Source organism: Chelonia mydas, chromosome 5 (assembly GCF_015237465.2).
Source record: "Chelonia mydas isolate rCheMyd1 chromosome 5, rCheMyd1.pri.v2, whole genome shotgun sequence".
Classification (NCBI taxonomy): domain Eukaryota; kingdom Metazoa; phylum Chordata; order Testudines; family Cheloniidae; genus Chelonia; species Chelonia mydas.
Window position 1 is genome coordinate 132,503,042 of NC_051245.2, and position 11,672 is coordinate 132,514,713.

Here is an 11,672-nt window from a genome sequence, read left to right on the forward strand (position 1 = left end):
GCCCATAACCCCCCCCCTCATTGACCCCCCCAGGCCGGCTGTAGTACCCTTCCCCAGGCCCTAATCTCATCGGCCACCCCCACCCCGAATGCCAACTTCCAATGCCTCCCCCCACCAGTCCCCCTCTCCATACCCTACTCTCGCCCTTCAACCCCACACTGCCCCATCCCACATCCCCTAATCCTCAACCCAGACAAACCCACACCTCAACCCCCATACTGTGCCAAATCCCCCAGCCCCTCATGCCACTCTCCAGCCCCCTGCCACCCCAAATCCCCTTCCAACCCTAGGCTTACTCTCCAGCCCCCCCACTGCTTCTAATCCCCTTCCCCAAACCTAATTCCACTACTCCATCCCCCTCCCCAATCCTAATCCAGCCATCCTACCCCCCAACACCCAGAATCCAATCCTGCTCCCCGGGCCCTATATCCCACCCACTAACCCCCCCACCCATTATCCCCTTCTATAGACCCTAATCCCCCTCAAACTCCCCACCTCTCCCATCCTCAATCTCAAATACCACCCTCCAGTCTCCCTCCCCACTGTCCCACCTCCCCTTCCTGAGCCCCTAAATCCTCTCCTCCAGCCCCTTGCTTTAATCCCTTTCCCAAAACCCTAATCCCACTTTCCAACTGCCCAATACCCATAGTCCCCATGCCCAACCCTAATCCCACCCTCCATTACCCCCATCCCTAATCCCAATTTCCAACCCTCCCACCCCAGTTCACCTCTCTCGACCCTAAACACTCTCTCCAGCACCCGCATCACCCTCCCCCCCATCCCCTAATTCCACCCCAATTTCCCACCATTTATCTTCTCCACCCCAGGCCCTATTCCCAGTTTCCAGTCCCCCATCACTCATACTTCCAACCTCCAACCCCCATTGCCCCAATCCTTTCCCCCAGCCTCGCTTCCCACCCTCCACTACCACCACCCCTAATCCCACACTCCGATTCCCCACCTCTTCTGTCTCTGGAGCTTGAGGCAGCTGCCAAGGTCTCCAAGCAGCCCTATGCAGGGTGTCCTGCTTAGCTCTTTAGGGAGGCCCTAGAAAAGGAGGGCCAAAACAGTTGTCATGCCCTCCCCCCGTCAATCCTGGCTGAAATGAAATAAAGATTTGCATATGGGCCTGTTTGGACTTTGAGCCTAGGAGTTGATCCGGACTCTGACTTCCAAAAACAGCACTGCTAAATTACCACTTGATTAGATTTAGAATCGACATTGCTACATTATCAGGAACTCGGCTCTCTGATACAGGCTCTATCCAGGAGAACGATTAGACTATGTTCCAGCGCGGGGAACCGGCAGGAGAGAGCAGGAAGTAGGCTTTGCTATTAGAACCAGCTTACTAGCGTCTTGTGAAAGCCCTACTGCTGTGTCTGTTCACCCATGTGCACACAGAATGCTTTCATCGCCTTATTTCGTGTTTATGTCCCTACCCGTCGAGCTAGCAATGATGACAAGAACATTTTCTACCAACAGCTTGAGACTGAGAAAACTCACAGAAATGAGACGATTATAACACTCGGTGACTTCAATGCGAGAGGTGGATGCAGTTTTGAGAACTGGCCGGGTATTCTGGGCAAACAGGGAATTGGTCAATGAATGAAAATAGCCAGTGAGTGTTAGAACTCTGTGTAAGTCAAAATCTGTGTGTTATCAACTCCTGCTTCCCTGGGAGAATCACGAGGAAGACATCATGGAAACGTCCAAGATCAGGGCACTGGCACCAGTTAGATCTGGTACTGGCCAGGCGCAAGCACCTGAAAGAGAGCTGTGCACGAGATCTTATCGCAGTGCTGGCTGTGCACTGATCATGCCTTAGGGTACGTCTACACTTGCAAAGATACAGCGCTGCTCAGAGCGCGCCAAAGGGAAACCGCTGTTGTGCATTCACACTGACAGCTGCCTGTGCAATAGTGTGTTCACACTTGCGGCACTATTCAGAACAGTGCACTCTGGGCAGCTGTCCCACAGAGCACCTCTTTCTCTTTTGCCACTAAGACTGGTGGGAAGGCAGAGGGGGTCACAGGGCATCCTGCGTCCTGTCCCAATGTCCCGTCATGCATTGCTTCACATCCCAGCAATCCCTGGGCTCCCGTCTGCCTCTTTCGGGCTGCAGGAACGGATCCCGCACTGCTGACCAGGATGCTGCTCGCTCTGACCAACATGTCTCGAGTGGCAGTGGAGTTATTCCTTAAACTCCAAAGGCAAGAGGAGCGCGACACAGATCTCGCCACGTGTAGTAGCTATGACAGGAGATTGCTTGTGGCAGTCGCGGAGGTGCTGACCACGGTGGAATGCGGCTTTGGGGCTCCGGAAGCAAGCACGGAGTGGTGGGATCACATCGTGGCTGCAGAGCTTTCGGATGAGGAAATTCATGGGACTGTGTGATGAGCTCGCCCCAGCCCTGCAGGCCAAGGACATGAGAATGAGAGCTGCCCTGCCGCTGGAGAAGTGCCTGGCGATTGCACTGTGGAAGCTGGCTACTCCAGATTGCTACTGATCGGTCGCTAACCAGTTCGGAGTGGGAAAGTTGACCATTGGAGTCATGTTGATGGAAGTGTGCAGGGCCATTAATTGCATCCTGCTCCAAAAGACCGTGACTCTGGGCAACATGGGTGACCATGTGGATAGCTTTGCACAAATGGGCTTCCCTAACTGTGGCACGCACATTTCAATTCTGGTACCAGACCCCCTAGCATCCGAGTACATTAATCGCAAGGGGTATTTCTCAATGGTTCTCCAGGTGCTTGTGGATCACCGTGGGCGTTTCACGGACATTAACGCAGGCTGGTCCGGAAAGGTGCATGACGCACGCATCTTTCGGAACACTGGCCTGTTCAAGAAGCTGCAAGCAGAGACTTTCTTCCCAGACCAGAAGATCACCACAGGGGAAGTCAAAATGCCCATTGTGATCCTGGGAGACCCTGCCTACCCCTTAATGCCGTGGCTCATGAAGCCATACATGGGGCAACTTGACAGCAGCAAGGAGCAGCCTGTCAACAACAGGCTGAGCAAGTGCAGAATGACTGTGGAGTGTGCATTTGGCCATTTTAAAGTCCGCGGGCAATGCCTGTATGGGAAGCGGGACCTGGCCGATGACAATATTCCTATGCTTATAGCCGCGTGCTGGACGCTCCATAATATTTGTGCAGGGAAGGGTGAAAGCTTCACTTGGATGGACCGCAGGGGCTCAGCACCTGGAGGCTGAGTTTGAACAGCCAGAGACCAGGGCTATTAGAGGGGCCCAGCGCAGGGCCATAAGGATCAGGGATGCCTTGAGGCAGCAGTTTGGAGCTGAAAGCCACTAATATTTGTTGCTATGCTCGGGAGTGCAGTGCTTGTAATGCTAAGAGGTGGATGGTGCACATGATGCAAGAAGGGGCCTTAACATAATTGTATGTTGCTTTGCAGGGCTCTTTTTGCTTTCACTTAATAGAATAAAGATTGCTTTCAAACAAACACAATTCTTTTATTGAAAGACAACAAAGAGAGGAGAGTATCAGAGGGGTAGCCGTGTTAGTCTGGATCTATAAAAGTGGCAAAGAGTCCTGTGGTACCTTATAGACTAACGTATGTATTGGAGCATAAGCTTTCATAGGTGAATACCCTGGCCCCATGCGGCTCGCCTGTGTGCAGCAATGGTCCCCCCCGGCCCCCCGCGACAGCACAGTGGCGCGGGAAAGGTACCGTTCATGGGGCCAGACACAAAGCAGCTCTGCCGAGGAACACGAGGATTGCCCCGTGTCTCCGCGAGCGTTTCCTGGAGATCTCGGAGGGAGATTCCCGTGAAGTGAGGGAGTCAATCACCAGCCGGTTCCGCGGCTCAGACTTGGCAAGCGGCGGGAGACAAGCCTGCTTTCTGCAGCCTCCTGCCCCCAGCACCTCGCTTCAGCGAGTCCCAAACTCAGATCCACTTACCAGGGGCCTCCTCTCCGGTTTGCGCTTCGCCAAGCTCCGACTGCTGTGCCTGGCTCGGCTCCCCCGGGGTAGAGAAGAGCTCCTGGCCGCCTGCATCTCTGGCCTCCGCGTCGTCCTCTGCCTCTGGGTCCCCCTCTCTCCCTTCGTCCAAGATTGCCTCCTCCTGGCTCGGCCCCCTCTCGACTGGCACGCGAGCCACCGAAGTATCCACAGGGGCTGTCGCCATGGAGGGGGTCACCACCGCGTACCGCGTCCAGCTCTTTGTAGAACCGGCAGCTCGTGGGCACAGCACCGGAGCGGTGGTTTGCCTCCCGCGCCTTGTGGTAGGCGCTCCGCAGCTCCTTCCCTTTGACCCCGCACTGCCGGATGTCCCGGTCACGGCCCCCTTCTGTCATGCGTCGAGAAACCTGTCCGTAGGTGCCATAATTCCCACGGCTGGAGCGCAGCTGGGGCTGCACCGCCTCCTCTCCCCAAACGCCAGTCAAGGCCAGCAGCTCGGCTCTGCTCCAAGTGGGGGACCGCCTGGTGCGTGGAGCAGGCCTGGCCGCCTGGAAAGATGCGCTGGGATCACTGCACGCAGCACCGAGCAAACAGGAAGGGGACTTTCAAATTTGCAAAGGAATGTGTGGGGTGGGGCTGCCGGCCGGTCACCGGAGGGCAGGGCAGTAGAGTTCAAACCGATGGGCAGAGAGGCGAGAACAGGCATTGTGGGACACCTCTCGGAGGCCAATCACAGCGCCGTAATCACAACGGTGCAGAGCAGAAATCTCGACGCCTCTCGTCGGGGTGGTTTTCTTAGAGCTCTGCCACTGTGCAGTCTCTGCGCACTCGGTGGCTTGGCCGTGTGTGCACCTCGGGAGCTACAGCGCCCAAAGCTGCTTTACTGCGCAGAAACCTGCCCGCGTAGACGGGCCCTTAGTCTGCTGCAAAGTCAGAATCAATCCCCAAAAGATCTACCGTAGCAAAGCTACCAGTCACCCTCAGATTGACATCAACCAAAGTAAAGAAGTAGAAAGATGCAGATTATTCAGTGAAGAAGTTGTGAAAGTAAGTTTACCTAAGAACTTAGCCACCAAGGCTTGGGAAAGCTTAAAAACTACCATGTATAATGCTGCTGTAAAAAAGTGTTTGGCCAAAAATGCAAGAAAAACACAGACTGGTTTGAAGAGAATTCTGAAATCCTTCTACCACTGGTTGAGAACAAAAGGACAGTGTGAACCATCTACAAAACATCTCCCTACACCATAACACTGAAAAACGAGAAAGGCTTGAAGAGAAATGCAAAAGGAGTCCAGGAGGTGTGCTCGAGATTTTTGGCTGAAACTCTGTGATGATATTCAGAAAGCAGCTGACGCAGGTGATAGCTGTGGACTGTACGAAAGCATCAAATGAGGAATTGGTCCAAGCAAGAAGAAAACAGCTCCGCTGAAAGATTTAAATGGAAATATCATTACTGATAAACGAAAACAACTTGTGTTGTATTGGGCACTATAGAATTCTATACTCCAGTGAGACTGAAATCAAACACGAGGAGCTCAAAGGATTAGCACCCTTTGAAGTTATGATCAATTTGGACACCAAGGCTCCATTAGAAGATTTGCAGAAAGCCATTAAATCGATTCCTGGGAACAAGGCATCTGGCAACCACTGCTTGTCTACTGAAATTTACAAATGTGCCAACTGTGAGCTACTCCAAGAGCGCTGTGAAGTTACACTTCTCTGGTGGAAATTAGGGAGCGGTCCCACAAGATTTCACAGATGCTCAGTTTGTACAATTATACAAAGACAAGGGGGGACAGAAGTGACTGTGATGACTATGAAAGTATCTCCCTGTTGAACATCATCAGAAAAGTTATCACTGACATTATGCGCCCTAGGTGAAAGAATCTATCTTGAGAGCCAGTGTGGTTTTTGCTCAGGATTCTCCACCATTGATATGATATTTTCAGTCAAAGCAACTACAAGAGAAGTGTAGAGAAGAATGAATACCACTGTACATAGCCTTCATCGATCTGATGGAGGTCTTCAGTATGCTCAGACAGGGCTTTTTTATTGTTCTGAAGAAACTGTGTTGTCCCCCCAAATTGTTGAACATCATTCGTTCATTACATCAAGAAATGAGGGCAACTGTACTGTATGGAAACATAGAATCAAATGCCTTTGACAACAATAATGGAGTGAAACCAGTGCATCTTTGCCCCCACGGTCTTTAACATCTACTTTTCATTCTTGCTTTTTCATGCATTTAAGGACAGTAATGATGGGGTTTATCTTCAAACCAGACTAGATGAAGTCTTGTGCAACATCACACGGTTTAGAGCAGAGAGCCAGGTGGAAGAGGTGGTTCTGAGAGATTTCCTGTTTGCGGATGACGCAGCCTTAGTTGCCCACAGTGAATCTTCCCTGCAAAATCTCTTGGGTAGGTATTCTGTGTCATGCGAGAGCTTCGGGTTGACAATTAGTTTCAAGAAGACTGTGATCATGTACCAAAGGGTGGAAGAGCAAATGCCTGACATCACGCTGGAAGGTAAGTCTCTTGGTTTCATCGACAGGTTTTGCTACATGGGTTCTACAACCTTCAGACGAAACTGATTAAGAGAATTGGAAAAGCAGCAAAGAATTTCAGCGATTACAGAAATGTGCATGGAATAACTGTAAACTGTCGACTAAGGTGAAGATGCAAATCTATGAGACTTGTGTGTGGTCGTCCCTGCTTTATGGTTGAGAAACGTTGGCTACATATGCCAGGCACCTCAGGAGGCTAAACAGCTTCCACGTGAGATGCCTGGGCAAGATCCTGAAAATCAAGTGGAAGACAAAATACCAGACACGGAGGTGCTGTAGTGCACTGGACTGACACACTTAGAAACCACTCTGAAGAGGAGGTTGCGATGGCTGAATCATGTCAGGAGACTGTGTCCCCAAGAATATTTTGTACAGCGAGATTCAAGACGGCTCTAGAAAGCAGGCCCTTTATGGCCATACCACGGCGTGTGCAAAAATGGTATGAAGTCATTCAACATCAATGTAGAAAGCTGGGAGGAGCACGCAGAGCCCTGTCTAATCTGGAGGGAGTACTGGGTGCAGCTCTACACGAAGCGGCTTCGATCCAGGGGATGGAAGCAAAGCAAAAAAGAAGAAAGTAGTATGCTGTAATCTTGGATTTTAACTTAGACAAACAGGTTTCATGGATCTGTGAAATTTGTAACAAGTTGTGTGGCTCTTGAATTGGGCTTGTCAGCCACAAGCGGATTCATCAGGCACCTGACTAGACCTCTTACGTGTGCTTGATGATCCCTGGATTGACTGTTGTCATATATATATTATACACACACACACACACACACAGAGACATCAGACAAGTGTGATACAGCATGGCCAGAGGGCAGCAGGAGAGTGTTAGAAGGGATCCTCAGTCCCTGTAGAGGGAAGAAAGTTTGCTATAAATTAATTAAAGCACCTGAAGCCAATTAAAGCTCCTGAAGCCAGTCACCTGATAAACCCCCCTGCTTTAATCAGACAAGTGGAGGAGTTGAAGCAGAGTGGATTGGTGTTGGAGCAGAGAGCAGTTTGGAGAAGTGCTGTGGTGGGCTAAGAAGACCAAGACCCCAGGTAAAGGGACACCTGGTCTGTGCAGAGGGAGGGCAGGAAGCCCCACAAGCTGAAGGGCAGGAGAAGGAAGTAGCCCAGGGGAAGGAACTGCTAGTTCAAGTGGTTTACCGCTATCCCTAGGGCCCCTGGGCTGGGACCCAGAGTAGAGGGCGGGCCCGGGTCCCTCCCTCTCCACTCCCCTCCTCTAGGGCACTAGTGGGGCAGTTAATACCCCAGTTCAGGGGCAAGAAATGGTGCCCTGAACACCCCTCCCCCCCAAGAAGAGAAAGCGCGAGACCCATCATAGTAGTGCTGGCAATTTGCCACACAAGCCACTGTGGACAAAAGACTTTGCTGATTGCTTCCCTCACACCCCGGAAGAGGGTATGTGCACAAGCCCTCTTCCCATTGCAGCTTGAATGCTGGGGACAGGGAATAGAATGCCTGTTAAGGAGAAATTGGGATCTTTCTGCTGTCTGGAGTCTGAGGAGCAAAGATTTCTAAACATAAGCAAGAGATCCCCCCAGCTGCTGTGTGGGTTAGCCTCAAAGGACATGAAAGCTTGCTGGTTATGGAAGCTTCTATTACCTTTTAAATTAAAGATTGTACCTCGTTGGTGTGAGTATGTTACCTGCTTTAACCTTGTAAATAATGAGTTTCTTTTTCCTCGTTAATAAACCTTGAGTTAGCTTCTTATAGGATTGGCTTCAAGCATTGCCTGCGGTCTGAGATCTGAGTACAACTGACCTGGGGTAAGTGATTGCTCCTTGGGGACTGGTAGCAACCTTAATATTGTGATTTTGGGTGCAAGGGACCATCTATGACAGAGGCAGGCTTGCCTGGGCAGCAAGCTGATTGGCCTCCCCAAGAGGCCTGTCTGTTCCCCGCTGAGGGTGTTGTAATGCCTGAGGAGTTCACACTTGTTACTTGGTTGGTGAAATTGCAGCAACAGGTTTGAGACAATATTTCCCATTTGTAACCCTAGGCCCCCTGGGTTCACACTCTGCACGTCACTGCAATAAGAGGTGCACACAGTGTAACTTGTGAGGTATTGTAGGGAAACTAACAACATGCTGGTCATTAATAACATTGTAAAATGCAGACATGTTAACCTTACATGTGACATTATGAATTCCCTCTATAAGAAGATGAGAGCTTAGCTATATAAAGGCGATAAACAGGTTGGCCATAGACAAAGGAATGTGGGTTACCTCAATTTACATATTAGCCATAACAAAGCGATCAAGCTAAACCAGTGGGGATGAGCTTGAGCCTGACCTCAAGAGACAGAGAATTAGCATGGCTCCTGCACCCCAGAGACACAGGAGACTGAATTGCCAGGAGGCCTTCCTGACTTGAAAGACAGAAACAATCCCTTTGGGAATATAAGGAACACAGAGAGATTCCTTCTGCATCCTTCACCTTATGGCAAAAAAGAAACCAAGAGATTTGATCTCTTTGATGGTCTTGGCTAGGGTGGGAAGGAGACTGGGTGAGAGAAAAACCATCCTGAACAAACACTGTCCTGCTAGATTAAGTTTTAGACTTTTAGATGTTTTCACCTTCATTTGTTTGTAACCAGATTTTATCCCTTATACTTGAACTCACTTCAAACCTCTCTTTTTGTTAATAAACATGTTTTAGTTTTACTCTAAACTGATCCAGTGCTGTGATTGACTTGGAATGATTGTTAACTCCAGCTAAAGCAACAAACTGCTGTGCTTTTGTCTCTTTAAAGGAACAATGGACCTTACTGCTCCTCTGAATGCTCCAGGTGAGGGCTGGACATTTCAGGTAAGATGTTTTTTGGGAAATTCGGGGTGTGTTGGGGTCACTTGGCTAGTAGTAACCAAGGCTGCCGGAGGTCAGAGTGTGACTGTCGTGTAACAAACAAGCCCCTGGAGTCAGAATTCCAGAACCAGAGCTGTCAGCCCCCAACCCGCACAGGGAGGCTGTGGCTCCAGCTGTCGGCCCCCCCCCCCACATGCCGGGAGGCCGTGGCTCGAGTTGTGACCCCACCAAACACAGAGAGAGACTGCAGCTCCAGCTGTCAGCCCCCGACCCGCGCAGGGAGGCTGCAGCTCCAGCCGTCACACACCCACCCACACGTGGGGAGGCTGCAGCTCGAGTTGTCACCCCCACGCACAAGGAGAGGCTGCGGCTTCAGCTGTCACCCTCCATGCAGACAGGCTGCTTTTCCTCCTGATGAAGACACAAATCCTACAGATAGGTAGGTTTCCTTTCAATCAGTGGTCTGCAACCCTTTTAAGCACAAGATCACCTTTTGAATTTAAGTACAGCCCAGAATCTACCTCAAAGCAAATGTAGAAACAACGGTTTATTATGTTATATAAAGCTGAGATCAGTTGCTTAGTACACATTTCCCCTGCTTACCGAGTCTCAGTGCGACACTTGTGACAGCACATTATCTACCATTGCCTTGAAATTCGGGTTGTAATTTGAAATAGCTGGTCGGCTGCCGTCCTGCAGATGTGCATCTGTGAGGCGGGTGTAATACTTAGACTTGATAATCTTCATTTGTGAGAACGCTGAATGCCAGCAGCCTCCCCTCCCCTCCTCTCCTGAGGCTGGGGGGGGACTCAGAGAAATACCTTCTTGTGGGCCAGATCCACCACTTTCCACAGCAGCTGGACCAGCTCTTTCTCCTGGGATCCCAGCTTAGCCCCTGAGCCCTAGCAGTCTTCCCGAAGAAGATCACCAGGTAGTCAGGAGGGGAGGCGGCAACGGCCAGGGATAGCAGCAGCGGAAGGAGGCGAATTGATGGTGGGGGCAGCAAAGAGTGGGAGGAAGCAACAGCAAAAGGGCAGGGGCAGGGTGCATACAAGAGGCAGGAATACCAAACTGGGGTTAAGGCAGCAGCAGCAGGAAGGAGAAAAGTAGAGGGGTCCCAGGAGCAGCGGGGAGGCGAGAAGGAGTAGCAAAAACTGGGGGATAAGTGGGTGAGAGGCATCAGGAGGGGTCAATAGCATGGGGAAAGGGCAGCCATAACCCGAAGGTAATGGGACAGGAGGAGAAGGCAGTTCCTGTGATATCAATGTGTCTTCTAGTGCCCAGAGGAGCTCAGCTGAGACTTGGCTGTCCAGCCCCTCGCTTGCTCTGCCTGGTCATTGCAACGGCCCTTCTCCCTGCTGGTGACATGTAAAACCAGAGAAATGTGAATAGCTATGACCCTGCTTCCTGATCACTAGAGTCCCAGTGCTCCTGGGGCTCCGTGAAAGGAGAAGGGAGGGTGTCCTGGTTTGTTGTGCAGGGGAAGGTTCAGGGGACATCGCGTCCGCCACCTATCCATGCCACTGCAGGAAGAAGAAACTCCAGCACCTGTCACATTTTAAAGAAGCCCAAATCAACTCCACAGGGAAACTGGCTCTGCTGAAGCTCTGAACAGGGGGAGGGATAGATGGGCAGTAGGGTCAGAGCATGGAAGGTGGATTGTGGGGGCTGGGGAGGGATGGGGAGCCAGGCTCCTAGGGAAGAGGAAGAAGATGATGAAGAGCAGGTGAGGTGACTTCTCCTCTGGGAATGGAAGGAAAGCAGCAATCCTGCAGAGCAGAGGGATAGGAGCGGGGCTGGGAGTGGAAGGGAAGGAAATGTGGGGTTTGCCAGTACAGCTTATTTTGCTTGGAGGCGCTGGATAAGATACTGATAAAAGCGCACGTGGGCTGGGGTAAGCTAGTTTGGCTAAGGGCGCTCTGCATACAGCACCGCCATGCTCTAGCTTCTACCCACGTGCTCCTATTGTAGGCCTGGCCGGGGGCAGAGAGTTGTATGGGCCTGTGGTGCCGGTGCTCCACAAATATGAGTGCATGGGGCCTGGCTCCACCAAAGTTTGGGGCCGGGTCTCTCCCCCGGCCCCACCTGCCACCCCTGGAGCATCCCCCTGAGCGTCTCCTCCAGTCCCGCCTGCCACCCCTGCAATTTAAAAGGGCCCAGGGCCCCCGCCGCCACCACCACTGGCAGTGCAACAGGGCTAAAGTGGCTGCCTGCCCGCCCGCACACCCCTGCAGCCCGGGGACGTGTCTCTGCATGCTGCCCCTGCCCCTAGCGCCACTGGGAGCTGCAGAGGCCGTGCCCTCAGGCAGTGGTGTGCAGAGACCCCTCCAGCCCCCAACCTAGGAGCTGCTGCCAGAGGGGTGTGT